Genomic DNA, 26,951 nt, shown 5'->3' with positions numbered 1-26,951 from the left:
GGACCCCCACACTGCTGGTGAGGAGCAGAGGAAGACCTGACAGGCAGATCAGTGTGACTGACTCCAAAACCAGGGCTTTCTGTTATCCCAGGCTACTTCTTAGAATTCCAAAATTACAAAGTTGACAAGGAAGGTTTGTTCTCAGTCATCATGTATTCATTCAGCAAACATTTCCTGAGTGCCCCCTATGTGACAGATACTGTGCTGAAAGATGAAATTATAAAGTGAATAGAGCACAGTTCCAAGTCTTTTTCTCACTTGGTTTAGTGAGAAAACAGACCATATGAATAGTCATAGTCAGGGCAGGCTACATAGTTTACATAACCTATGTAAAATGGAAAGCACAGGGCCTCTTGTTTAAAAATCACCACAATGGATAACAGTAGGATACTAACCAAGTACGGTTCAGTTTAACAAATGAGAGGTACTCAGGGTATCACAGAAAGATGAGTTACCTAGGATGATGACTGATCTTAAAGTGACTTCCTGGAAGAGGTGACAACTGGGCTGACCCTAGAAAATGAGATTTCTCCCCTTCATGGACCTTCCCCTCTATTTTTTAAACCAGAGGGTATTGAGGAGAATCCCTAACTCATCATTTTGACTTACACATCAGTCATCAAGAGTTTCCCCCACAGGACATCCTCATCACCCACCTTAGACCTGTGACACAGGATGTGGGGGGACATGGAGACGTGCTCTTCAGACCTCCCTTCAAGGACCCATTGCCCAGCTGCTGGGGGTGCTGCCAGTAGGCAACCTTAAACCACCAGGCTGCATGCAGTGACCCTTCCAGGTGGAGGTGTAAAGACCTGGCCATTGGATGTGTCAAGACAACCCTGAAGGGCCATCTTCACTCCAGATGCCCCATGGGATCAGCTAAGGTCACCCAGCCAGTGATCCAGCTTGATCCTTCCTTCTGCCCTATCCCGTTTCTTCCCTCCTGATTCCACAGTGTTGACCCCAAGGGCAACCCTGATAAACACCCCAGCACTAAACTCAATCTGAGTCTGCATTCCAGAGAACCAGCCTGCAAAACGTATCAGAAAACATTCCAGTACTCAGGGAGGACTTTTATTTGAAAATGACTGGTTACACATGTACTTAAAACATTGTAAAACCATAAAATGGAAGAAACAAGGACTTCCTGTGTGAATATCATCACCTTTGGTTTAAAATCCACAACCTAATGTTGTCTGGCCAAAATGAAATTGTTATATATTAATAAAGAAAACTATTATGTTTAAACATATGAAAGTGTCATTTTATATAAAAGGCTGAAGGTTAGCAGTTCCAGATGTTCAATCTAACAGAAAAAAAGCCATTAGCACGTGAAATTTAGAGAACATTATGCTTATGACTAACTCATGGGTAAAAGATATAGTTAATGAATTAAATTAGGAATTAGAAAATACATAATACCTTGGCCAGTGATCGGTGTAAGTATCAAAACTTGTAGGTTGTAGCTAAAGTGGATCTCAGAAAAAAATGTCAGCTTTATATACTTATATTAGAAAAATAATGATGTTATTAATCTGTTTTCAATTAAGAATTTGAGGAAAAAATCTCAAAATAAAGGAAAAGTTGAAAGAAAGAAAGAATGATATGATGAACTATATTGTAAAGTAAAAAAATAAATTAAAAAAAATTAAAAAAAGAAAGAAAAACAGAGCATGAATCAAAGAAAAAGTTGATTCTTTGAAAATAGGAAAAGTTATACAAGATTATTCATAAAAAAAGAGCCTCAAAGAAAACTAAAAGGCCAAAAGAACACAGAGATGATGCAGAGATTAAACATATAAGATATCGTGAATAAATTTATGCCAATCAAGCTCAAAACTCACAAGGAACAGATCCACTTCTAGAAAAATGAAACCAAATTGCCTCTGCAGAAATAACACACTGAATAGGAAGCAAATAATTATCAAAAGTTACCCAGATGATGATGGCTGCACAACACTGTGAGTGTGATTAGTGCCACTGAATTGTGTGATTAAAAATGGTTATATGGCAAATTTTATGTTATATATATTTTACAATTTTTTTAAATGTAAAAATATAAAGTCCTCTAACTAGAAGACAGTCTAGACATGTCTGTCATTCATTAGCAAATCCCCTAGAGGGGTTCCCACTTTGAGAAGGCATATTTTCTCTTCCTTCTATTTTAGAGGGCTTCCCCAATGGCTCAGAGGTAAAGAATCTGCCTGCAATGCAGGGGACACAGGAGATGATGTACAGTATTGTCCTACTGTATTTTAACCATATGTTTTTTGGAGGGTGACACCTCTCTCTCCTATAATGTCACTTAAACTACATGTACTGTATGTTTTTCCTATTACTTTTCTCTGTAGTATTTTAACCAGAGGTCTTTGAGTGGAAAATGGATCGTAGTTCTGTTAAAGGAAGTGGTGCCACAAAACGGCAACTTCATACAATCTTCAACAATCCCTAATATAATTAGAAAGTAATATGTAGTTCTGGGAACAGTAAAAAAAAAAAAAAATTGTGAGAACATTGTCTCAAATCTTAGAAAGTGAGTTTCGCTTCAGAGTCTCTCAAGACACAAAACCTGGGAGACAGCTTTTATTGGTGGCCTGCACCTCTGATTTGTATAAAAAAAAATAGTATAACACATAAATAAACACAATAAATCCTTTTGCAAGAGCTTGAAATCACTGAGTGAAGTTGGAGAAAAATTATAGATTACTATCTTGTAATATGTAAATATCTGTTGCTGGTGTGAAAAAAGAACAACATTTTTATGCAGTGCAGAAACCGATTGGAACAATGCCTTCGGAATAGACATGAACTCATGGTAGAATCACAGAGTTGACTCAAAAGTTGTGAGGGCTGAGGGTTGTCCATTGGCCATTCCTAATATCCATAATCACATGGTCACTGTGAGTGATATCTGGTTATTTCCTTTCAGAGTGCACCTGAAGGGGGAAAAAGACAAAACCCACACGTTTAGGAGTTTTAAAGTCCTTCTCCTAAGGCAACACATTCTTAGGTCCACTGCTTCATGTGAAGCAAATCATATCACTACTAGAGGCACAATAGGAAAAACCAGGGGTGTATTTATTCTGTGGAGGAAGAAGCCCCATTAAAACCTTCATTGGGGCTGGACATAATGCCAAACAACCTGTAGATACATTTGAGTTCTGATCATTCTGATTCACAAATATGTTTTTAAGACTAGAGTAAATTGATAAGTAAAATCATTTTACTAACTCAAAACCTGGAGAGAAATTTAAAATAAGGTAACAAAGAGGCTGGGAAATCTATTAATAGTGCCTGACCAAGGGTTTCTCATTTTCACATATAAAATGAGCACAGATTTGGATGTAAATATCAGGGTGTGATCCCTATATTTTATAAACTCTGATTGACAAGCATCGAAAATAAGGAGTAGGAAATGGAGAAAGCATAATACTATGTAGTCATTAAAAAGAATGAGATAACCATATGCACTGATATAATCTGAGGTATGATATTAAGTGATAAAAAGAAAGAATAGCTATCATTTATTGGAGAAGGCAATGGCAACCCACTCCAGTACTCTTGCCTGGAAAATCCCATGGACGGAGGAGCATGGTAGGCTGCAGTCCATGGGGTTGCTAAGAGTTGGACACAACTGAGCGACTTCACTTTCACTTTTCACTTTCATGCATCGGAGAAGGCAATGGCAACCCACTCCAGTGTTCTTGCCTGGAGAATCCCAGGGACAGGGGAGCCTGGTGGGCTGCCATCTCTGGGGTTGCACAGAGTTGGACATGACTGAAGCGACTTAGCAGCAGCAGCATGCTTAGAAACAGGAAGACCACATATTCACAAGTTCTAGCTGATACACAGAACAGCTCAACAGAACAGTCAACAGTGGTGCTGGGGCTCCACCTTGAGGGGGAGCTGTGTGATGACAGGAGTAGAGAGTGATTTACTTTTTGTTCATAGATTTTAAAAATGTATTTTAAAAAGTTTTAAAATTTTGTAGCATTAGATATGCCATGTGTTTTAAAATATCTTATTATAATTATATTTTAATTATTTAGAACAGTGGTCCCCAACTTTTTTGGCATTAGGGACCCAGTTTCGTGGAAGACAATTTTTCCACAGACAGGACGAGAAAGAGGAGGTTCAGGTGTAAAGTGAGAGATGGGGGCAGCAAGCTTTGCTCCTTTGCACACCACCCACCTCCTGTTGTGTGGCCCAGTCCCTAACAGCGCACGGACCATGCCAGTCTGGCCCAGGAGTTGAGAACCTCCAATTTAGAGTCTCTAAAGCTACATAGAACTATGGGTATATATTTTTATTATTGGAAGACAAGTCTTCTGTCTATAGCCTTTAAAAAAATGATCCCATTATTATACTGTAAAACTCTCTATATTTTCAATGCCCTTAAACATCTGCTCTCTCATCTGATCCCTGCAATAGGTGTGAAGAAGCCGGCAGGGCTCTAATCCCTGCTCTACACACAGGTGAGGACCTGAGGCTCAGAGACCTTGGAAATCACAAGGCCATGTGGATGCTAAGTGCCTCCTCCATCTGTTCAAACGGGTCCAGGCTCCCAGAGCTCGGATATGAGGATTTTATAGTTACACCCTGGGAACAAAGAAACTTCAGAAAACCTCAACCAGCTCTGCTTCATCACAGAACAGAATGGATGACAGGCATTCATCCTTTGAGCTGAACTGTGTCCCCTCCAATTTTACATGTTGAAGTTCTAAACACCCCCAGTACCTCAGAATGTGACTGTTTGGAGACAGTGTCTTTAGAGAGGCAATATAGTTAAAACGAAGTCATACAGGTGGGTCCTAATCTAATAGACTGGAGCTCTTATAAGAAGGGGAGATCAGGACACATGCTCACACAGAGGGAAGACCCTGTGAGACGCAGAGAGAAGACAGTGTCTCCAAGCCAAGGAGAGAGACCTCAGAGGGAACCAACCCTACTGACATCTTGACCTCAGACTTTCAGCCTCCAGGGCTGTGAGGAAATAAGTTTCTGTTGAGTTGCCTGCTCTGTGGTCTCTGTATGGCAGCCCTAGCAAACTAATGCCCTCTTCAGCTTTATATATCTAAAAGGAACTTTCTCTGCTACTTTATGGATCAGAGTCAATCAGACAGTAATCAGTCTACCTGAACAATTTGTTCAAGAAAATGTGATGTGGAAGCACCTTTTCCCAGATGTTGGGTTTTCTCTTCAGATGAATGAATTCTGTTCTATTAGAGTGAAAACCTTGTGACTTAGGCTAATCATCCTGCTGTTAACAGCTCTGAACAAGGCATTGATACCTGATGCTTGCAAATTTAAAAAACTGATAATCTGACAGTTTATCCTCCTAAGAGGATGCAGAGTATGCAGAAATAATGTCAAGATGGGATGAGAATCAAGAACTGCATTTCTTTCTGTAGAGGTGACCTGAGCCAGTGGCAGGACTGAAATCTAAGAGTGAGGTTCTGTCACCCTGTGAACTTGAGTGACCACCTCCACCTTGGCTACCACTTGAAAGGAGCAGTGTTCTCAGACTCGACACAGAACACACTACCTAGGACTGCACTCAGCCTCCCTAGCGATTCCCCCTCTGTCTCCTTGGACCAGCTCTGTGACCTTGGGCGAGCCGTGGACCCAATCTCTTCATCCATGACTTGGGATAAAAAAGGGCAGTCAAGAAGATTAAGTGAAATCATACATGCAAGAACTGTGTAAAATAAATGATGAAGAACTATACAAAAGTAACTTACCATTAATATTGTTAGAGTAGGTGCAGGATTACTAGATCAGGAATCACAAGATTTCTAATTCTATGACCTATGTCTGCTTCTGTATGTATCTTATGTGACACTTGATATAAAACATTTACTTAAAGAACAGATTTCTAATTCTGGGTCAGCTGCAAACTAACTTAACACCAATTATATACATGGGACCACATTCCTTCTGAGGACTTAGTTCCTCACCTGTAAAATGAGGATGTTGAACGTTATTATCTTATCTGGGCATATCTAAAATTCTGAGATCAATTTCTCATTACTCAATTACTTGATCATACATAAGGTTAATATAGTTTTTAAATGAACAGTTTGACACATAGGTGGGGACACCTCTTTTGATATGTAATGCCTAAGTTCAAAAGAACAGAAGGGTTTTAAGAGTCCTTGCTGCTTTGTGACTAAATTGTATGGGGAATCACAAATGATTATCAGGTCTCAGGAGGGAAACCCTGACTGGGAGACATTCTAGTAGATGAAAGCACTCTGTGAATTTTAGGCACAAAAAATGCCGTTCATTTTCCATGAACTCCATGTTCAGCTTCTCAATATCTGCATACAACACAGTACCGACTAAAAGCTATCTCCTACCCTATGAACAGTGGAAGGTACTGCTGTGCATTTTCTCATTTCTCAGGATGATTGAGATGAAACAGTGACAGAGGGAATTTGGGCCACATTTTAGATACATTTTTCATACAGAAATACTGTTAGATACTGGGGCATATTTTCTTTAACAGATATTTTAAATATTACACAAGTAATTTTATTCTACTTACAAGTGAAAATCTGGGAAATGCAGAAAAGTATGAAGAAGGAAAAATGCATCCATAATTTAATGCCCAGAGATAAATTTTCAATGGGGGAGCCTTACCACATACAGCCTGAAGCCTCTGCTGCTGCTGCTAAGTCTCTTCAGTCATGTCCAACTCTGTGCAACCCCACAGATGGCAGCTCACCAAGCAATCCCCCGTCCCTGGGATTCTCAAGGCAAGAACACTGGAGTGGGTTGCCATGTCCTTCTCCAATGCATGAAAGTGAAAAGTGAAAGTGAAGTTGCTCAGTCGTGTCTGACTCTTAACGACCCCATGAACTGCAGCCTACCAGGCTCCTCTGTCCATGGGATTTTCCAGGCAAGAGTACTGGAGTGGGTTGCCATTGCCTTCTCCAGTCTGAAGCCTCATCCCACCCCAAACCATGCATCTCAAGCAGCAAGAACACCACACCTTCCCTCCCTCACCCTACCTTCCCATCAGTGTCAACCCCACCTTGTTCCAGAATGAATTACAGGTGGCTGCATGACAATGGCTAAGTCCTTTAAACTAGACCTCAGTTGTCACATCTGTCCAAGACACTACCACCTCACATTTTTTAGAAAGACACCACATGACTGAACGTCGCTCATCGAGGGCCTTCCTCACACCATGTACAGAGCTTAGTGCTCTCACCCACCTCATCTTGAAGAACAGTCTAGAGTACAGTGTTAAGGTATTGTGAATTTCTGATTTATCCTGGTGGCAATATACCTTCTTCTGGAAGTTAGAGGGAGCATGGGTAGGAAGGGGGTAATTGAATAAAGTTCTAAACAACAAAGAATTAGGGATTAAGTGACAGGATCATGTATGAGTTTTCTTTACAGGTTAGAAACAGAAGCAACTTATAACTTTTCCTGGTAATTCTTCCTAGCCTCAAAATATTCCAGAATTTTTTCCCTTAAACTCTCAAATTTCATGGATATTCTTGGACAGCACTTGCATCACAAATGTGCTGAGGACCAATCAGAATGAAACATAAAGGGTCTGCAATATGAGAGTGTTCCATGCTCTAAGGGAATCTGAACCTAGGATCCAAGTGTGTGGTGAGTCCTATCTGAAATCTGTCTCTTAGGCACAGGTGCGCAGGCACAGAAGCGCACACTCATCCTAAACCCCATCCCCACCACTGCTGCAGATTCTCAGCAGACCTGCCTTCAACTGCCATATGTTGTTAAGACCCAGTCATGAAGCTTAGTGTCTGGAGGTTTAGGATTGAAAAGGGCACAGATATCCCAGGTGGAGATTCTGAAGAGTGAACCAGGAGACAAACTAAGTACAACACCCTGCAGCCGGCTCACCTGTTTTGCCCTTTCAGTGAGGGAAGAGGCCTCTGCCTCGCCCAGTATTTGCACCATCTTATAAAACAGGCTATCTGTATTTTGCAGCAAATCATATGGTCGGGTATATTCTTTCTGTCTCCCTGAATCCAAAACCTGTTAATCAGAAGAAAGAAACCAATTAGCACCAGTGTTTCACAGTAACCTATTTTGTATGTGTGTGTGTTAAGTCATTTTAGTTGTGTCTGACTCTTTGCAACCCTATGAACTGTAGCTTGCCAGGCTCTCTGTCAATGGGATTCTCCATGCAAGAATACTGAGTGGATTGCCATTTCCTTCTTCAAGGGATCTTTCCAACCCAGAGATTGAACCTGTGTTTCTTATGAGTCTCCTGCAATGGCAGACAGGTTCTTTACCATGAGTGCCAAATGTCTCACAGTAACATATTATAACTTAGACAATATTTCAGAAACAAGCAGGACAGGGAGAATAGGGAGAATCTATTTGGGTGATAGGACTGGCTGGTGTTTAAACAGTTTGATTCCTCTGTTTTACTAGGCAGACAAAGACCTAACCTGATCTTTTATTATTATAGGGTTATAGGAAAGGAGAAGGACTTCCCTGGTGGCTCAGAGGATAAAGCATCTGCCTTCAATGCAGGAGACCCGGGTTCGATCCCTGGGTTGGTAAGAAGGAAATGGCAACCCATTCCAATAGGAAAGGAAGAAAATGGAAGTTTTACAGTAGGATTACTGACACTCAGCAGTATGTAGCATCTTATATTCTTCCCAGAGCATTTGGGGTTGTTATCATTCGTTAGTGCTTTTAGCTCTCAGACTCTGAGCTTTGAGGGATATTTATACAGATACACAGAGTTGGCAAATACCTTGATTCAAGAAAATGAAAGTCAATTTATCTAAAAAGCAGGTTGATGTCAGACAAACCAACAGGGACCTGACAGCAAATTGTCAAGTTGGTTTGACAGAATCTGAGCAGAATTGGGGAAAAAGGATGATGTTTCTGGAATTCCTTTCTGGTTCTGGATTACTGTCAGCTGTAAGATGGGCAGAATCCTTTATCTGAGAGGTTAAGATGTTTCTTGAAGTCGGTTGTGGTTGTAGTTTATTATTCTGAGAGTGAAAGGCTGGCAAAAGGAGCTGGTACATAGCAGCTTTAGTAGAATTGCTCTGCACACAGACACACACAAAAAATCTCTAGAAATCCAATTTTCTCCTTGGATAAGATTAAAGAAGCAATTAAGAAATTGAGCTTGTAATTCTAGTGATCATGGACCACACAACACGTGGAGGCAGCTCAATCTGAACTGCCTAGGACCTGAACCTGTTTTCACAAATTATCTTTCACTACTCCTTTTTCTTTCTTTCTAAATGCCTTCCTTCCACCCCTTTTATTGCTCATTAATACATCTGCTGGGTTTCCCGGCTAGCTTAGATGGTAAGAATCCACTTGCAATGCAGGAGACCCTGATTCAATTCCTGGGTGGGGAAGTTCCCCTGGAGAAGGGACAGGCTACCCACTCCAGTGTTCTTGGGCTTCCCTGGTGGCTCAGATGGTAAAGAATCACTTTCAATGCAGGAGACCTGGATTCAATCCCTAGGTTGGGAGGACTCCCTGGAGGAGGGCATGGCAACCCACTCCAGTATTCTTACTGGAGCAGTCCATGGACAGAGGAACCTGGCCAACTATAAGCCATGGGGTCACAAAGAGTCAGACACAGACATGACTGAGCGACTAAGCACAACAGGTCTGCTAATTGGAAATTGAAAGAGAGAGGAAGGGGCTCAACTCTCCCATTCTACTTATTAGTGACTTTGATTAATGATTATTTTTTTGGGGGGGTGGGAGGGAGTGTCTGAAACAATTTGCTCAAATGATATAACTACAAAAGCTGTTCTGATGTTAAGCAGTACTTTGTTCTTCATTTAGAGTAAATGTATCTTAAGAGAATATGCTGCTGCTGCTGCTGCTGCTAAGTCGCTTCAGTCGTGTCTGACTCTGTGCAGCCCCATAGACGGCAGCCCACCAGGCTCCCCCGTCCCTGGGATTCTCCAGGCAAGAACACTGGAGTGGATTGCCATTGCCTTCTCCAGTGCATGAAACTGAAAAGTGAACGTGAAGTCGCTCAGTTGTGTCCGACTCTTTGCGAACCCAGGGACTGCAGCCTACCAGGCTCCTCTGTCCATGGGATTTTCCAGGCAAGTGTACTGGAGTGGGGTGCCACTGCCTTCTCCGTGAGAGAGTATGCTGAAACTCTAATCAAGACACAGGTTGTTTCTCCACATCTAGATATTACAGTTAACTCCATTCTTTGTATTTAATTAGAAATATTTATTAAGTCTCATAAGTCCATTTTCCTGTTACCTTTTGTTCACTCCTGTGGATCACTGCTAAGGGCAGCTCTCTCAAAAGAGCCCAAGAATAACAGAATCTGTCACATATACATAATAATTTACATGTTCTGTAACTTGGCCAATTCAGATGCTCTGAATGTATAATTTTACTTAAGAATAACATGATAGAAGATAACTACTCATTCTGATGTCAAGGAAGAAAAAGTACAATTTTGAAACACAGGTCTCCAAACACCTATGGTCAATTAATCTATGAAAGAGTAGTCAAAAATATACAATGGAGAAGACAGTCTCTTCGGTAAATAGTACTGGGAAAGCAGGACACCTACATGGAAATAAATGAAATTAGAACACACTAATTTTTTTATATATATGCATGCATGCTATATTGCTTCAGTCATGTCCAACTCTGTGCAACCCCATGGATAACAGCGCACCAGGCTCCTCTGTCTACAGGATGCTCCAGGCAAGAATACTGGAGTGAACTGCTACTTACTTCTCCCAATAAACAAAATTTTTTGTATATATACAACCATACAAAATAATCCATATACAAAATAAACTCAAAATGGTTTAAAGACCTAATATAAGACTAGATATTATAAAACTAGAGGCAAACACAGGCAGAACACTCTTTGACATGAATCACAATATTTTCTTAGATCAGTCTCCCAAAGCAAAAGAAAAAAAGCAAAAGTAAGCAAATGGGACCTAATCAAACTCAAAAGCTTTTGAACAGCAAAGAATACCACCAACAAAATGAAAAGACAACACTGAATGAATGGGATAAAATATTTACAAATGATTTGACCGACAGGGGTTTAATATCTAAAATATACAAACAACTCATATAACTCAACATCAAAACACCAATCAAAAAATGGACAGAAGACCTAAATAGACATTTCTCCAAAGAAGACATACAGAAGACCAACAAGCACATGAAAAGATGCTCCACATCACTATTTATCAGAGAAATGTTAATCAAAATCATAATTTAGTATCATTCACATGGGTCAGAATGGCCATCATTAAACAGTCTACACATAACAAATGCTGGAGAGGGTGTGGACTAAAGGATACACCTCCTACACTATTGGTGGGAATATAATGTTGCAGTCATGATGGGAAACCGTATGGAAATTTCTTAAAAAAAAAAACAAAACTGAAAATAGAGCTACCATATGATCTAACAATCTCAGTACTGGGCATGTATCTAGAAAAGACAAAAACCCTAATCCAAAAAGATACATTCACCAGCGTTCACAGCATCAATACTTAAAATAGCCAAAATATGGAAACAACCTAAGTGCCCATCAACAGATGACTGATTTAAGAAAATGTGCCACCACACACACACACACACACACACACACACACACACGTACTTATGCACAGTGGCATATTACTCAGACCATAATAAATGATGAAATATTGCCATTCACATGGGTGAACCTAGAGAATATCATACTAAGTGAAGTAAATCAGACAGAGAAAGACAAATATGATATATTTGTATGTGGAACCTAAAAAATAATACAAACAAACTGACATATAAAACAGAAATAAACTCAAAGACACAGAAGACAAACTCAGTTACCAAAGAGGAAATGAGAGGGCATATAAATTAGGACTATAGGATCAACAGATACAAACTACCATAAACGAAACATATAAGCAAAATAGACTTAAAGTATAACACAGGTAACTATATCCAATATCCTGTAATTATCTATAATGGAAAATATTCTAAAAAATATATACATATTAGGTGAATCACTTTGCTATACATCTGAAACTAACAATGTTGTAAATCAACTATATTTCATGCTTACAAACAGGAGTAACACATAGCCAAAACACATTTGAGGAACACAAGTAAATTTTCTTTAATTTCTGAATTGATCTGCAAACATTTATTGCACGTTTAAGTGCACTGATGTCACGTTGCTAGATGCTGTGGAAGACCAAATTATACATAAGCCACAGACCCTGCCCCTGGGGAGCCTGTACTGAGAGGAGAGAGAGAGAGAAGAAAATTTCAAGTGTTTATCATGCAGGGGAAAAAAAGCACAACAAGAAGAGGTTAGTAACAGAAGAGATGACTTCCAGTCAGAGGTTCTGAGAATGAGCATCAAGGAGGAGAGAGGGCAATGAACTAGGCCTTGAAGAAAGGACAAGCCTGAACATGTAGAAACAGGTGGATGGGTGGACAGTAGTCATTCCAGACACAGGGATTATCATGGGCCAAATGGACTGGAGATGAGCCTGGCAGCTCCTCAAGGGCAAGGTTATGTAGTTTTCCTTGTTCACTGTTGCATCTCAGGACCCTGGCATTGTACATGATAAATATCAGTACAAGCCAGTTGAAAGTTTAGTACAAATGAAACTAAATTCAGGGCATCACTGGGTGAGCACTCATTGGTGTAGTTTGTCAAGACTACAGAGTGAGATCAAGGGGAGGATAAGTCCAGCTGGCATGGGGAAGAGCTAAGGCAGGGGATACAGGGATGACAGGATGAGGTATATGGACCTGGAGGACCACCTGCCTCAGGTTGATGGCTGTGGACAAGACAGAGAGTGCGAAGGGAAATGGGGAAGGGACAAACCAGGGCTGAGGATGGAGGCTTCAAACACATTTATGTCAAACATTGGAAAAGATAAAGAAGAAGAGAGAGAGAGGAGGGGGAGTTGAGAGGAGCAGGAGGGCAGTGCAGCCACATATATTCCAGGGAGCTGCCCTACACGTAAAGATTAAATTGAGCCACTGCAAGATAATACATTTAGTTTTCATTGGCAGGATGCCATCAGTGATAATGGTGTGGCTGCGGTGAAAGGTGGGGGCAGGAGAGGGTGGAAGAAAAGCCTAGTAAAAAAAGATGCCAGGAAGAGTTTTCAACATGGTGACAAACATTAAAAGGAGATCCCATTAGGGACAAATAGAGTAGGGAGGTGAAGATCTGAGTATTAGACCTTGATTTTGGCTGCCAGGTGACACAGGGACAGTTGTCCAACCTTGGAAGTTGGGCCCTTAGTAAAAAGGGTTCTTGTGATTTTCTCAGGGACTGGACACTCAATTTTTTTTCTTAGGTCTTGAAATAATAAATCATTCTTCTTGCCCATGAAATGATGAGCACTGGGTCATGGGTACCTCCATAATTGCTCTCCCAAATCTGCTGCTTTTGCATCTAAGCACACCCTTCATAAAGTATTTCTTCTCCCTTATTGTGCTCTCTACTTCCATATTAGTTATCTTTCCTCTAAAAACTTGAATGAAAGCTCTTGGCATGTTTTTTAAGATTTCTCTTCTGAAATGTTCTAACTGCATCCATGTAGGCTCATGAAAGAAAAATTTCATGAAGGTAAAAAACAGAATTTAAGTAAAACTCTAGTTAGGTTTGAGCTCTTTTTGTGTTTTTCAGGTGGGTATATTACAACAGCTTCTGGGTTTTATTTCTCTGGGAAAAATACTTGCAGAGGTTTGAGCTGAGGAAGAGAGGTAAAGAATATGCATAAGATTGTTTACAAATAGAAGAGGTGGAATTCGAGATTCCTACTCCTGGTTTTGGTCCTTCATCATTCATTTCCAAAGAATAATTACAGACAATGAAAATGTTAAACACAGACAACAAAACTTATAGCAAGTGCAGATTTTTATACACCTCCTCTGCTCATGCTTCTGGGGAAAATGCAGGTGATGTGAAGACTGGAGTGTGCAGAGATGGGAGGGGAAAACTGTGCTTTTGTCTAAGGGGAAACAGGTCACAAGCACCCAGTGAATCCTAAAAACTACAGAAAGAACCCACCTTTTAAGGCAGAAACAGTGGTGGGAATTAGGATAAAGAGGATTTCTAATTTATCTGTCTTGCTCCACTTTTTTGGAGGCAATAAGTAAGATTAAATTAGTCATCATTATGACACTATTATGTTTAATGAAAGTAAAATTGAGAGAACATCTTTATAAAATAGAATTCTGAAACATTGATGGTACTTAATGAACCAAAGAGGAGAGTGAGAAAGCTGGATTAAAGCTCAACATTCAGAAAACGAAGATCATGGCATCCAGTCCCACCATTCCATGGGAAATAGATGGGGAAACAGTGGAAACAGTATCAGACTTTATTTTTTGGGGCTCCAAAATCACTGCAGATGGTGACTGCAAGCCATGAAATTAAAAGACGCTTACTCCTTGGAAGAAAAGTTATGACCAACCTAGATAGCATATTCAAAAGCAGAGACATTACTTTGCCAACTAAGGTCCGTCTAGCCAAGGCTATGGTTTTTCCAGTAGTCATGTATGGATGTGAGAGTTGGACTGTGAAATAGGCTGAGCGCCGAAGAATTGATGCTTTTGAACTGTGATGTTGGAGAAGATCTTGAGAGTCCCTTGGACTGCAAGGAGATCCAACCAGTCCATTCTGAAGGAGATCAGCCCTGGGATTACTTTGGAAGGAATGATGCTAAAGCTGAAACTCCAGTGCTTTGGCCAACTCATGTGAAGAGTTGACTCACTGGAAAAGACTCTGATGCTGGGAGGGATTGGGGGCAGGAGAAGAAGGGGACGACCGAGGATGAGATGGCTGGATGGCATCACTGACTCGATGGACGCAAGTCTGAGTGAACTCTGGGAGTTGGTAATGGACAGGCCTGGCGTGCTGTGATTCATGTGGTTGCAAAGAGTTGGACACAACTGAGCGACTGAACTGAACTGAACTGAATGAACCAAAGCTGGGTAAATCCCTTTGAAGAGTCAACACAAAAACAAAGCTATTAACTGAGTCAGTTTTTTCCCAACAAGTCTTTGCTTAGTTTACTTAGAGCAAACAAAACCATTTCGAACAACTGAGATAAGAGAAGTGAAAGGCAAAGGAGAAAAGGAAAGGTATATTCATCTGAATGCAGAGTTCCAAAGAATAGCAAGGAGAGATCTGAAAGCCTTCCTTGGTAAATCAATACAAAGAAATATAGGAAAATAATAGAATAGGAAAGACTAGAAATCTCTTCAAGAAAATTAGAGATACCAAGGGAATATTTCATGCAAAGATGGGCACAATAAAGGACAGAAATGGTATGGACCTAAAAGAAACAGAAGATATAAAGAAGGGGTGGCAAGAATACACAGAAGAACTATATAAAAAACGTCTTAATTACCCAGATAACCATGATGGTGTGATCACTCACCTAGAGTCAGACATCCTGAAGTGCAAAGTCAAGTGAGCCTTAAGAAGCATCACTATGAAAAAGCTTGTGGAGATGATGGAATTCCAGCTGAGCTATTTCATATCCTAAAAGATGATGCTGTGAAAGTGCTGCACTCAATATACCAGCAAATTTGGAAAAACTCAACAGTGGCCACAGGACTGGAAAAGGTCAATTTTCATTCCAATGCAAAATAATGTTCAAACTTTAGCACAATTCAGACATTTCACATGCTAGCAAAGTAATACTCAAAATCCTTCAAGCTAGGCAAAGAAATTCCAGATGTACAAGCTGGATATAGAAAAGGCAGAGGAACCAGAGATCAAATTGCCAACATCTGTTGGATCATAGAAAAAGCAAGAGAATTCCAGAAAAATATCACCTTCTGTTTCACTGACTATACTAAAGCCTTTGACCATGTGGATCACAACAACCTGTGGAAAATTCTTCAAGAGATGGAAATACCAGACCACCCTACCTGCCTCCTGAGAAATCTGTATGCAGGACAAGAAGCAATAGTTAGAACTGGATATGAAAAAACAGACTGGTTCAAAATTTGGAAAGGAGTACATCAAGGCTGTATATTGTCACCTTGCTTATTTAACTTCTATGCCAAGTACATCATGTGAAATGCTAGACTGGATGAGGCATAAGCTGGAGTCAAGATTGCTGGGAGAAATATCAAAAACTTCAGAGATTCAGATAACACCACCCTTGTGGCAGAAAGCAGAGAAGAACTAAAGAGCCTCTTGATGAAAGCAAAAGAAGAGACTGAAATATCTGGCTTAAGACTCAACATTCAAAAACTAAGCTCATGGCATCCAGTCCCATCACTTCATGGCAAATAGATGGGGTAACAATGGAAACAGTGACAAATTTTATTTTCTTCACTCCAAAATCATTGCAGAGGGTGACTGCAGCCTTAAAATTAAAAGACGCTTATCCTCTGGAAGAAAAGCTGTGACAAACCCAGACAGTGTATTAAAAAGCAGAGACATTACTTTGCCAACAAAGGTCCACCTGGTCCAGGCTATGGTTTTTTCAGTGGTCATGTATGGATGTGAGAGTTGGACCATAAAGAGGGCTGAGTGCTGAAGAACTGGTGCTTTGGAACTGCAGCGTTAGGGAAGACTCTTAAAAGTCCCTTGGACTGCAAGGAGATCAAAACAGTCAATCCTAAAGGAAATCAACCCTGAATATTCATTGGAAGGAGTGATGCTGAAACTGAAACTCCCATGCTGTAGCTGAAGCTCCAATACTTTGGCCACCCAATGTGAAGAGCTGACTCATTAGAAACGACCCTGATGCTGGGAAAGATTGAGGGAAGGAGGAGCAGGGTACGACACAGGAGGAGATGGTTGCATGACATCACTGACTCAATGGACATGAGTTTGAGCAAACTCTAGGAGATAGCAAAGGACAGGGAAGCCTAGTGTGCTGCAGTACATGGGGTCACCAGGAGTCGGACAGACTGAGAAAATGAACAACAACAAAACAAAACCACACCCTTCTGTCTTTGTGTAAATATATACACCAGTGCAATAGAATGTACTTGTTACAAGAAATGGCAACCCACTCCAGTATTCTTGCCTAGAGAATCCCCATGGTCAGATGAGCCTGGCAGACTACCATCCATGGGGTGGCACAAAAGTCAGACACAACTTAGCAAATAACAACAACACCTTCAGCACCTAGAACCACAGGACTTCATGGTGGCAACCCTGTCGGTTATGCCCTTCATCAGTATCTGTCATTTCTCCAGCCCCTCCCTGAAGCTGGCTGCCTGCCCTCTGCAGCATCACATTTTGCAACAGGTTGACTCGTTTCACGTCCACATTAAAGCTTTCAGAACAGACAGTCACCTGCTTTCCAGAAAGGAAAGAGGTACAGGGATCCCTTGGAGATATTGGGGCTTCAGTTCCAGAACACCAGAGTATAGTGAATATCACAGTAAAGTCAGTTATACAAAATTTCTGGTTTCCCAGGCTGTATGAAAGTTATGTTTAGACTACACTGTAGCCTAGCAAGTGTGCAGTAGCATTATGCCTGAGAAAACAATGTACAGACCTTAATTTAAAAAATAATAATTTAATGGCTTTGTGCCGATACCATACTGTCTTGATGACTCTAGTAGTAATAATAATAATAATAATTTATTGCTCATGGGTGTACCTATGGGTGATTCTTGTTGATGTTTGACAGAAAACAATAAAATTCTATAAGGCAATTATCTTTCAATTTAAAAATTAATTAAAATAATAATAATTTATTGCTAAAAAACACTAACCATCAGATCACCACTAACACTGAAGGTTGCTGATTACAGATCACCATAACAAATGTAGTGATAGTGAAAAAGTTTGACATGTGAGAATTACCGAAAGGTGACATAGACATGGAGTGAACAAATGCTGTTGGAAAAATGGTACTTATAGAATTTCCCAACTTGCTGACAAACCTTTTATTTGTTAAAAAAAAAAAAAAAGTACCAGCTGGGAACTTCAATAAAATACGGTATGCCTGTATTCCTAAAGCAAGCAATAAGGAAACTGATTTAAAGAATCAAAGGTTTGAAAAAGAACATTCTTTGTTATTTGTGATGATTTGAGGAATTGAAAACTAACCGGTAATCAGAAGCTCTAGAACAAAATATAAGGTTTACACCCGGGGTGAATGGAGCTCAATCAGGGAGCCCTAAACTGAAGGTCTCCCAAAATAGGAGTAGGAAGGGCAGCTCCACGGTGAAGGACAAAGTCATCACGGCAAACAAGTCCAGTCATTGCTCCAAAGAGAACCCTCACATGTCTCTTCTCTCTCTGCCTTCCCTGTTCACCCGCATGCTCGGTCTCCACACCCAGACACCAGCATCAACTCCTCTCTCTCCCCTCAGGTCCCACATTCAATTCATCATTTGGCTCCTCTTCCTTGTCTCCCCCAAATCCAACCATCTCACCATTTCCACTGCAGGCACCTTAGTCTCAGCACCAACAGTCAAGAGAGGGCACAACTGCGAGAGAGGGAATGCTGCATTTGGAGAACTGAAGACCATCAGTGTGGCTTTAGCTGTAAAGGAAGGAGGGGGTGCAGAGTGGGACAAAACTAGAAAGGTGGGGAGGGTCCAGGCTGCAAACTGCTTTGTTAAAACATGTTAAAGATTTGTACACTGATCAATTGAGAAAAATTTGAGGTTATAGAAATTTACCAGGAGATACGCTTCCCTGGTGGCTCAGATGGTAAAGAATCTGCCTGCAATGTGGGAGACCCTGGTTCAGTCTCTGGGTTGGGAAGATCCATGGAGTAGGAAATGGCAACCCACTCCAGTATTCTTGCCTGGGAAATCCCATGGACAGCGGAGCCTGGTGAGGTATACAGTTCATGGGGTCACAAAGAGTGGGACATGACTGAGCAAGCAACACACACGAGAAAGTAAAGCATTAAATAAATTGAGCATACTTTGATAACAGGAACAAAGCTGATTGATTCAGGGATACAGATGTTCACATCTGTGAACCAGGTGCTGAGGGATAAGACTGAGAACTGACTAGCAGACATGCTTTCTAAATTCTGTCCTTTTTCACTGTTTCCTTAACCAATCACACATTTCAAGGTGACAGTTTTTCTAAGAATTAGAGAATAAAAATGATCTGCTACTATTAACGCTGAAATCCCAAAAGCCAAAAATAAAGCTGCAGGGGACATTCAGGAACAAAGAATTTATTTGAATAGACCCCTAACTGAGCTGCAGATCAAGCCATCTTTCTGCTGCTGCCTCTAAAGCCTGACAAAGGGCTTGAAACAGGTAAATTTTACAGCATCATTTATTTATTATGGAAGAAGAATGCTTTGGGGGACAGGCTTCAAAATATACAGTGCTAAGACGTAAGAGCAACAAAGCAACAGGAAAAAGTAGAAATGAAAGGCTACTTTTCCAATTAGCATTCAAGAAGACAAAATGAGGGTCTAAGGATACTGGGTGCTAAAAAAACATTTCTGGAATTTGAGTTACTGTCCTATAGTCTTGGAATGTAAGCCAGTCCCTCTTGAAAGTTTGCAGGTGGAGTCAGCTTCCTACTGAGTTGCGCTAGTCCAGACAACTGGCTACACTGCTGGAGCCTAGAGCATCCCTTTCACTGGGGATGCCCCACTCCTTGGAGAAGGCAATGGCACCCCACTCCAGTACTCTTCCCTGGAAAATCCCATGGACGGAGGAGCCTGGTAGGCTGCAGTCCATGGGGTCGCTAAGAGTCGGGCATGACTGAGCGACTTTACTTTCACTTTTCACTTTCATGCATTGGAGAAGGAAATGGCCACCCACTCCAGTGTTCTTGCCTGCAGAAACCCAGGGACAGAGGAGCCTAGTGGGCTGCCGTCTATGGGGTCGCACAGAGTTGGACATGACTGATGTGACTTAGCAGCAGCAGCAGCAGCAGCTCCACTCCTATTGTTGGACTCTTTGGGAGCTCACTTCTCTGTATGTCCAGCTCGGTGAGTGAGGCTACAGGCACTGCTTCAATGCTGACAGCCTGATATCTTATCTACTCGATGTCCCCACTGATGATCCATCTGACAATGCATGTGAATTGCGGTGGGGGTGGGGGTGGGGTGGGGGGCGGTGATATTCCAGCAACTGTCCAAGAAGTCAAAAGAGAGCCACTATCATAAGACAGTTAAGTTCCAATATCATAAGACAGAAGCAAATTTGGATGTTACTGTTTATTATTGATTATTACCTATTTTGTGTGGACCATCAAAGTACCTAAATATATCTTGCATTCTTTTGGGACTGACTTCCCTTGTGGCTCAGAGAGTAAAGGATCTGTCGGCAATACAGAAGACCTGGCTTCAATCCTTGAGTCAGGAAGATTCCCTGCTGAAGGGAATTGCAACCCATTCCAGTATTCTTGCTTGAAGAATCTCATGGACAGAGGAGCCTGGCGGGCTACAGTCCATGGGCTTGCAAAAAGCTGGACATGACTGAGTGACAAACACATTCTTTGGGATTATATGCAGCCAAAGGTTTTCCTCTGAGCCATGCTTTCTATATCATTTTATAAAGCCACACTCTATCATTTACTGAAACTCAGCGAGCAGCAGAGAGAAACAACAAAGAGAAGATGAAAAGAGATAAGGAATAGAGGGAGGAAGGAAAAGAAGATAAAGAAGGAAATATTAAATTACTGAGAGGAAAGAGCCAATCAAATCTGGAGGGAAGATACTAGACAGATGTCCAGAGACCAAAGCTTGGAGCCTACTGCATGTGCAGTGCCTGGACCTACTGTGTAAGAGACTTGCTGGTTGTTTATCTACAGTCTCTCAGCCTTGATTTGTCTTCCTTTCTAAACTCTCACCTGCAATGCACAGGTTCAGTCTCTGTAAGTCACATTTCAGAGGCTCTCTGGCAAGCTGGCCTTTTTTAGGTTCTGCCAGTAAGCAGGCACTAGAGGGAGACTGACAGTGGGACAGAGCTAATGTTCTATCTGATTTGGCTGTTCCTGCAGTATCACCTCAGCAGGGGGACCTGACTCCAGCTCCCAGCTTCTATTAGCACATGGAGAAAGAGCCCCATCCTGCTTCCTCAGCACATACGGCCAGCAACTGGGCAGGGACCTCCTTGGAGGCTTGAGCACCAACTATAGGACCTTTCTTATGAGTTCTTAGGTCTGAATATCTGTCCTAGGACATGGTAGCTGCTTCCTAAAATCATTACCCCAGTGTTTCCTTTCATTTTTCTAGCTTCCAATTCTTATGTAGCGAATTTCCTATATTAAATCCTTTCAGCTGAAATACTGTTTTTCTCACGAGGCCCTTTCTTCTCATGGACTCCCTTCTGACAGGAAGAGCTGAAAAATTCTGCAACCTTAGCCAACAACCTCCTGGCAATCTAAATGAAAGGTTAATTTTTTGATTAAGGGAATCAGAAAATATTGAAACAACTGTGACAAAGTGAAAATGACTGTGTTCTAGCCTCTTGACATATGAAGCTATAACTTGGGTCTGGAATATTTTCATGGCTGGACATCTTAAAAAACGCAATTCAAATATAAGAATATTATATGAAAACATAAAGTTATTGAATATATTATTTAATAGCATATTTTGAAAGTAAATTAATTACTTGAGTTATTTTCAGCAATGAGAAGAGAAACCAAGAGAAAATTAAATTACTGGGGGTTTCTATCAAGTTTTACAAGGAAGGATCAGTGCAAAATTGAATATATGTGAAAACAACTGAAATGGTGAGGGTCTTACCAGTATCCGTTTCACAGTCAATAACAGTGCTCAACCTGTGTGTGATGGTTAGCACAGTGCACTGGGCAAATTTCTCACGGATTTTTTTTGTATTAATTCATCAGTTCTGGAATCAGAGAAGTTGATATACTTCAGTGAAGTCAGGAAAAGCAGACTAAAGAGTTAAAAATTAAAAGTCAATACTTTAACATGTAATCTTGTTACTAAAAATCTAAGTATAAAAAGTCTATTTAGAAATTTACCATTTTCCATAAAGTGATGGAAAATAGCCTTCCCTTGAAACTGTTTGAAATTATGAGGAGCTGGATTTAGGAGTCCAGTTCTCTTAGGATGCCTCATAATAACATTAGCAGCATATAAACATTAGCAGCATATAACTGTCTTGGTTTCTTCCCTTGTTTTCCTTTGTTTGTGATTAATATTATTAAAAGATATCTGTGGGCCAAAGAGAGCACTGAAACATTTTTCAGCATCACTAAATGTTTTCCATTTACCACATTTACAATTTGGATTCCAGGTTTCATGGACCTCAGTTCCATACCTTGGGTCCACACTGGATGTGGCTTTGTCAAGAATCAATATCTGATTTTTCCTGAGAATAGCCCTGGCAAGGCATACTAGTTGTCTCTGTCCAACACTCAAATTCAATCCTGATTCTGCTAATTTGGTATCCATTTTACCAGGAAGACCTTGGATGGTTTCTTTAAGTTGTACCTGTGGATACAGAAAGAATATTTCAAAAACAAACTGCTGCTGAAGTAGACAAGCCTCTTAGACATTAGAGCTTTGAAGTCCTCATGACTTATGTATCTTACATGTACAGTCACATGATAGGAAAAGCTGTTTCCAATTAGTGTTCACTGAGAAAGATGGTTAGAGTCCAGTCAGGACAGAAAGATCTCAAAGTTCCCCCATCCCTGCCACATGCCATCAACCAACAACCCCCACTTAGGAGTTAGTTCAGAAAGTCTCAAAAATTGAAGCTATTTCTCCCAATGTGGTTTAAACAGAAAATCTAAAAGGATTTTTATGGTTGCATCAACTTTACCAAAGTACATTTTCTACAGGAGTTGGTACACTAATAGAAAACTTTAAAAATTACAGAAAGTATGGTTCTCTAAAGATATAATCTTATTAACAGTTTACAATTTTTTAACATTTAAAATAACACAAATTTAAACAATGGAAAACTCCATCTTATACATTAGTAATCCTGGAACATTTCCCAAGCTTAGTCTATAAATAGTGGACCAGTCAAGTGCATTTTCTTCAATATCATAAATGTCTTCCAGTGAATGAAAACTCAAAAAACAAGATGAATATTGCATCTTATCTCCCCCACAATATGAATATAGGTCATGTTCATACTAATCTTCATAAAATTATACTCATAAGATTAAAAAAACAAATCTTTAACCACCAAATATAATCTGAAAGTACACTTGGTGGTAGGGGTCAGTTTAATGAATATTCATTTTGGAGAAATATTATGGAGCAAGAAGCAAACTCAGGCTGTACTTAAAGTAAAAGAACAAAGAAGAAATACACTTCAAATTAAGAAACCAACAGATTGATGGCCAATAAGTTATGTGATACAGTACAACGTCAGATAACAAAGCACCAAGGGTGAATGAGTAGCATTTTTGTGATATCCTAAATGCTGGACCACTTCCATGAATGTGATCCTGAACTGTGCTCCTGATGGAGTTCAATCCCTAGAAAGCAGAATTGTGAGTTAGGATTAAATATGCTATTGGTATTTAGTGATAGCATAAAAGGTGTACAAACTCTAAAGGGTAAGATTTGGATTGTGGTCCAAGTGGTTGTTCTTTGTTAAGACTGACATTCTAACTTTGAGGAAATAATCTCACACTTACTCCTGAGTCGGATGACATCACATCACTAATCTGGTTTCCTTTTCCTTCAGGTTGTCCATATCTGTCATGATGAATAAGAGTTGTAATGGGAAGTGTTGTTCATAAAATACTGTTTTCTGAGACACTATATTTATTTATGAATCGGGGATGGTTATGAGAATAACATGGATATCAAGGCCCTCTGTAGTGTAATCATAAAATCCAGGTATGAAATATTACAATGGAAGAAAAGGGCAACAGATGCAGTAGACAATAATAACTAGAAGTTGCAACTGGAGAATCTGAACACATTAGACGATAGTGTAATATTACTATTTTATTTCTTTATCAAGATAATTGTTAGATTATACAAGAGAATGTCCTTGAAAAGGACAGAGATTGTGTCTCTTGATGACTGTGATAGACCCAGAATCTGCAATGATGCCTATCTAAGAAGCTCTCAGAGATATTTGCTGGCTGTGTGAAGGCAGAAGTGAACCTCATCGTATGACATATCTGTCCCTATAAATTAGAAAGTAAATCCATATAAACAGGTTATGTTAACACTATTATTATGTGTTAAGGGATTATATTCTTATAACAATTAACTGGCTCCAGAATATCACAACATCACACTGTAAACTGTGGAAAGTATATAAAAAGTTATAATTTAAGGAAAACGGAGCAAATGATACTAATCAAAACTATACATCTCAATATGAAACACTTCAGATCATTTTTGAGGTTGGGAAAATAATAGAATATAGAAAAATTGAAAAACAATAAACTGAACTTATAAGGTACCCTATTTCTCGCATCATAAACATTTTTAAAGTAAGCTGCTGTGTAGTGTATCTAGTAGGTGCCAACACCTCTCACAGGAGGTTAACATAGATGTCCAGTGCTTCCTATATTTTGTGGAACCTTCTTACTTCTCAAAGAAAGGCTGATGAGGGCTGGAAGGAGACAGAGAAATGTAATCAACAGATGGGGAAGAGCTTTTACTAGAGCAGGACCAGCAGTAAATGAAGTAAAGGGGGAGTCCATTCACTTAATACAAGGCCCCAGGAAATGGACATGTGAGCTGTCCCACAGCAAGGACTGAACCACGTGGTTCCTGATGCACAGGCTGCTGATGCCCAGATTTCTGTATCTTGGTTTCCTGTGTGATGAGACACACTTGTGCCCTAACAGAGATGCTATCAGTGCTGGATTTGTGTAACACAAAAATTTTTAAAGAAATAAGCCATACTTCTCTAAAATGAAGAAATCAACCAAAAATTTAGTACCTATTTATCAAGTGCTACTTTTTAAAATCAAAAGACTGAGCTAGGTCCCATGAGAGAATAGAAGTCTGTCTATGATTTAGAAATCTAAAGTTTCTGCCATCAGTAGAATCAATTTGCAAAACTAGGGCTAATACACAAAATAATTAGTATTAAAATATACAAACCAACAGCAACTTAATAGTCAAATTTTTTCATGCAAGGGTAGAGAAATTCAGTGGAGTAAGGCAAGGGGAAACAGAAACTCCTCTAGAAATTAACGTATCTATATAAAAACTGAGCCAAAACACTAGGGTTCTGTTACTTGCATTCATGCTGCAGCATTAAAATGATATAATCATCAATAAGTAATCATCATCACATTCCAACTAAATAATTTACTTTTATAAACACTTCCTTATGAAACTTCATCCCATTGAATTGGAATGATCTTGTTTATCTTTCAGTTAATAATGAAAAACTAGTGTCTCCACTTAGATAGCCCCTAAGGCCAGAGGAGTAAAATGAACATTGGAGGGTAATTAGGGTAATTAATTTACTAGGTCACTCATAGAATTTGATCCCACAGTTTTAATGTCTATTTAATGCTCTGTTAAGGACAAAATAATGTATCTAGTTGCTTGGGGTCCTATAGAAAAAGCTAAAATGAAAACATGAGGAATTATATTGTTGGTTTTCATTATTAATACACACATTTTAGGTGTACCCATCTCATCACTGTTCTCCTGGAAAGTAAACAGTTAAAATGATAAGCTTCACTTAATTACTTGCAGTGCTATGAATGTACACACACAGATACTAATGCTAACAAGTTAATAACATTACATAAATCACCTCTTCTAAGACATTCCACAGCTCTTCCTTCAAATACTCATTAAAGGGATCCAAATTTTTCCTCATTGTTCCAAAGAATAAAACAGGTTCCTAGATACCACGAAATAGTGAACATTAGTACCTTAATCTCTTTTATTTTAAACCGATGCCTATAGAAAAGAATGAAAATACAAAATATCAAAATTCACTACAATTATTAATATTAAAGTTACAAATATATGTTTACAAAACAGTATCTCTAAAATAATTTTCCATTGTACAAAGTGTGCTACAAAAAATCCTCAGACTATTAAACACTAAAAGAAGAAATTGTTTAAGAAGTATTTTCATGTTGATGTATGGCAAAACCAATATAATACTGTAAAGTAATTAACCTCCAATTAAAATAAATAAATTTATATTAAAAAAAAAAGAAAGGAAAATTTTATTTTTTGAAAAAAATTGCCATTCTGGTAATAAATCTGCTTAAACACACACACACAAACTGACATTATAATCACATGAGAAATTTTACAGCAAGATCTACATAAATTAACTGTCAATCCTGGTGTGACTGGGAAACATCAACTGCATGATTAGTTGAGGTTTGTACTTCAAAGCAAAACCATTCAATATTTATACTTTGGCAATGAAGAAGAAACTAGGCTATTTTCTCCACTGGTCAGACTGTTTTCTAGGATCTGGAATCTCTCCCCAGGTATGAATGGAACACCCCCTCATGTTCAGAGAACGTCAGCCCCTGGGGCCTGAGGCACCTCTCTCCATGGAGAGATCACCTCTGATTCTGCATCAGCTGGTCCCCACTTTCTCTCACCTGTGAATCAGGATTACCTGCCTCACAGAACCTCATTACTAACTTCAAGGCCAGAAGGACCTGAAACCTACTGTGACATGAGCCATAATAAAATTATTTAAATAGCTTTTCCTATTCATCTACCTATTCATCATCAGGAGGAGCCACAAGTAAATTACACTAGAAACATACACCTCCTGAGTTTCAAGAGTGAATCTTGTACACAAGTTCATGTAGACAACTTACATTTTCTTCTGGAAGACTCTAGTAAGCCAAGTCATAAGAATATGGGCAGCAGAGAAGAGCCCAACAGGCTCCTTTCAGTGAAGGGGGCAGGACAAGGAGAGGCACACATGTGGGAACAAGAGGAGACCTGACTCTTCCACAAGTGCCCGGAACTGCTCCAGGAAATCACCATGTTCAAATCCCACCTGACCTTGGGGCTGGACTTTCCTTCCAACTTGATAAAATCCTGAGAAGAAAGATGAAGAAGACAAATATT

The 26,951-nt window shown here is 39.8% G+C and overlaps 1 long non-coding RNA gene across 1 annotated transcript; it reads right to left on the bottom strand.

Annotated features, from left to right (window-relative positions):
* Positions 1-1,052: 1,052 nt before the first annotated feature.
* On the bottom strand, positions 1,053-25,746 carry LOC120860778. The gene is made up of 5 exons (XR_005720432.1): positions 25,657-25,746; positions 22,222-22,394; positions 21,681-21,786; positions 7,882-8,016; positions 1,053-2,936 (listed from the first exon to the last, which is right to left on the bottom strand). It is a non-coding gene; the product is annotated as an uncharacterized LOC120860778 (long non-coding RNA).
* Between the last annotated feature and the right edge of the window lie 1,205 nt (positions 25,747-26,951).

The sequence above is a fragment of the Oryx dammah genome, unplaced genomic scaffold, assembly GCF_014754425.2.
Source record: "Oryx dammah isolate SB20612 unplaced genomic scaffold, SCBI_Odam_1.1 HiC_scaffold_11199, whole genome shotgun sequence".
Lineage (NCBI taxonomy): Eukaryota > Metazoa > Chordata > Mammalia > Artiodactyla > Bovidae > Oryx > Oryx dammah.
This window is presented reverse-complemented; position numbering and strand designations above follow the sequence as displayed.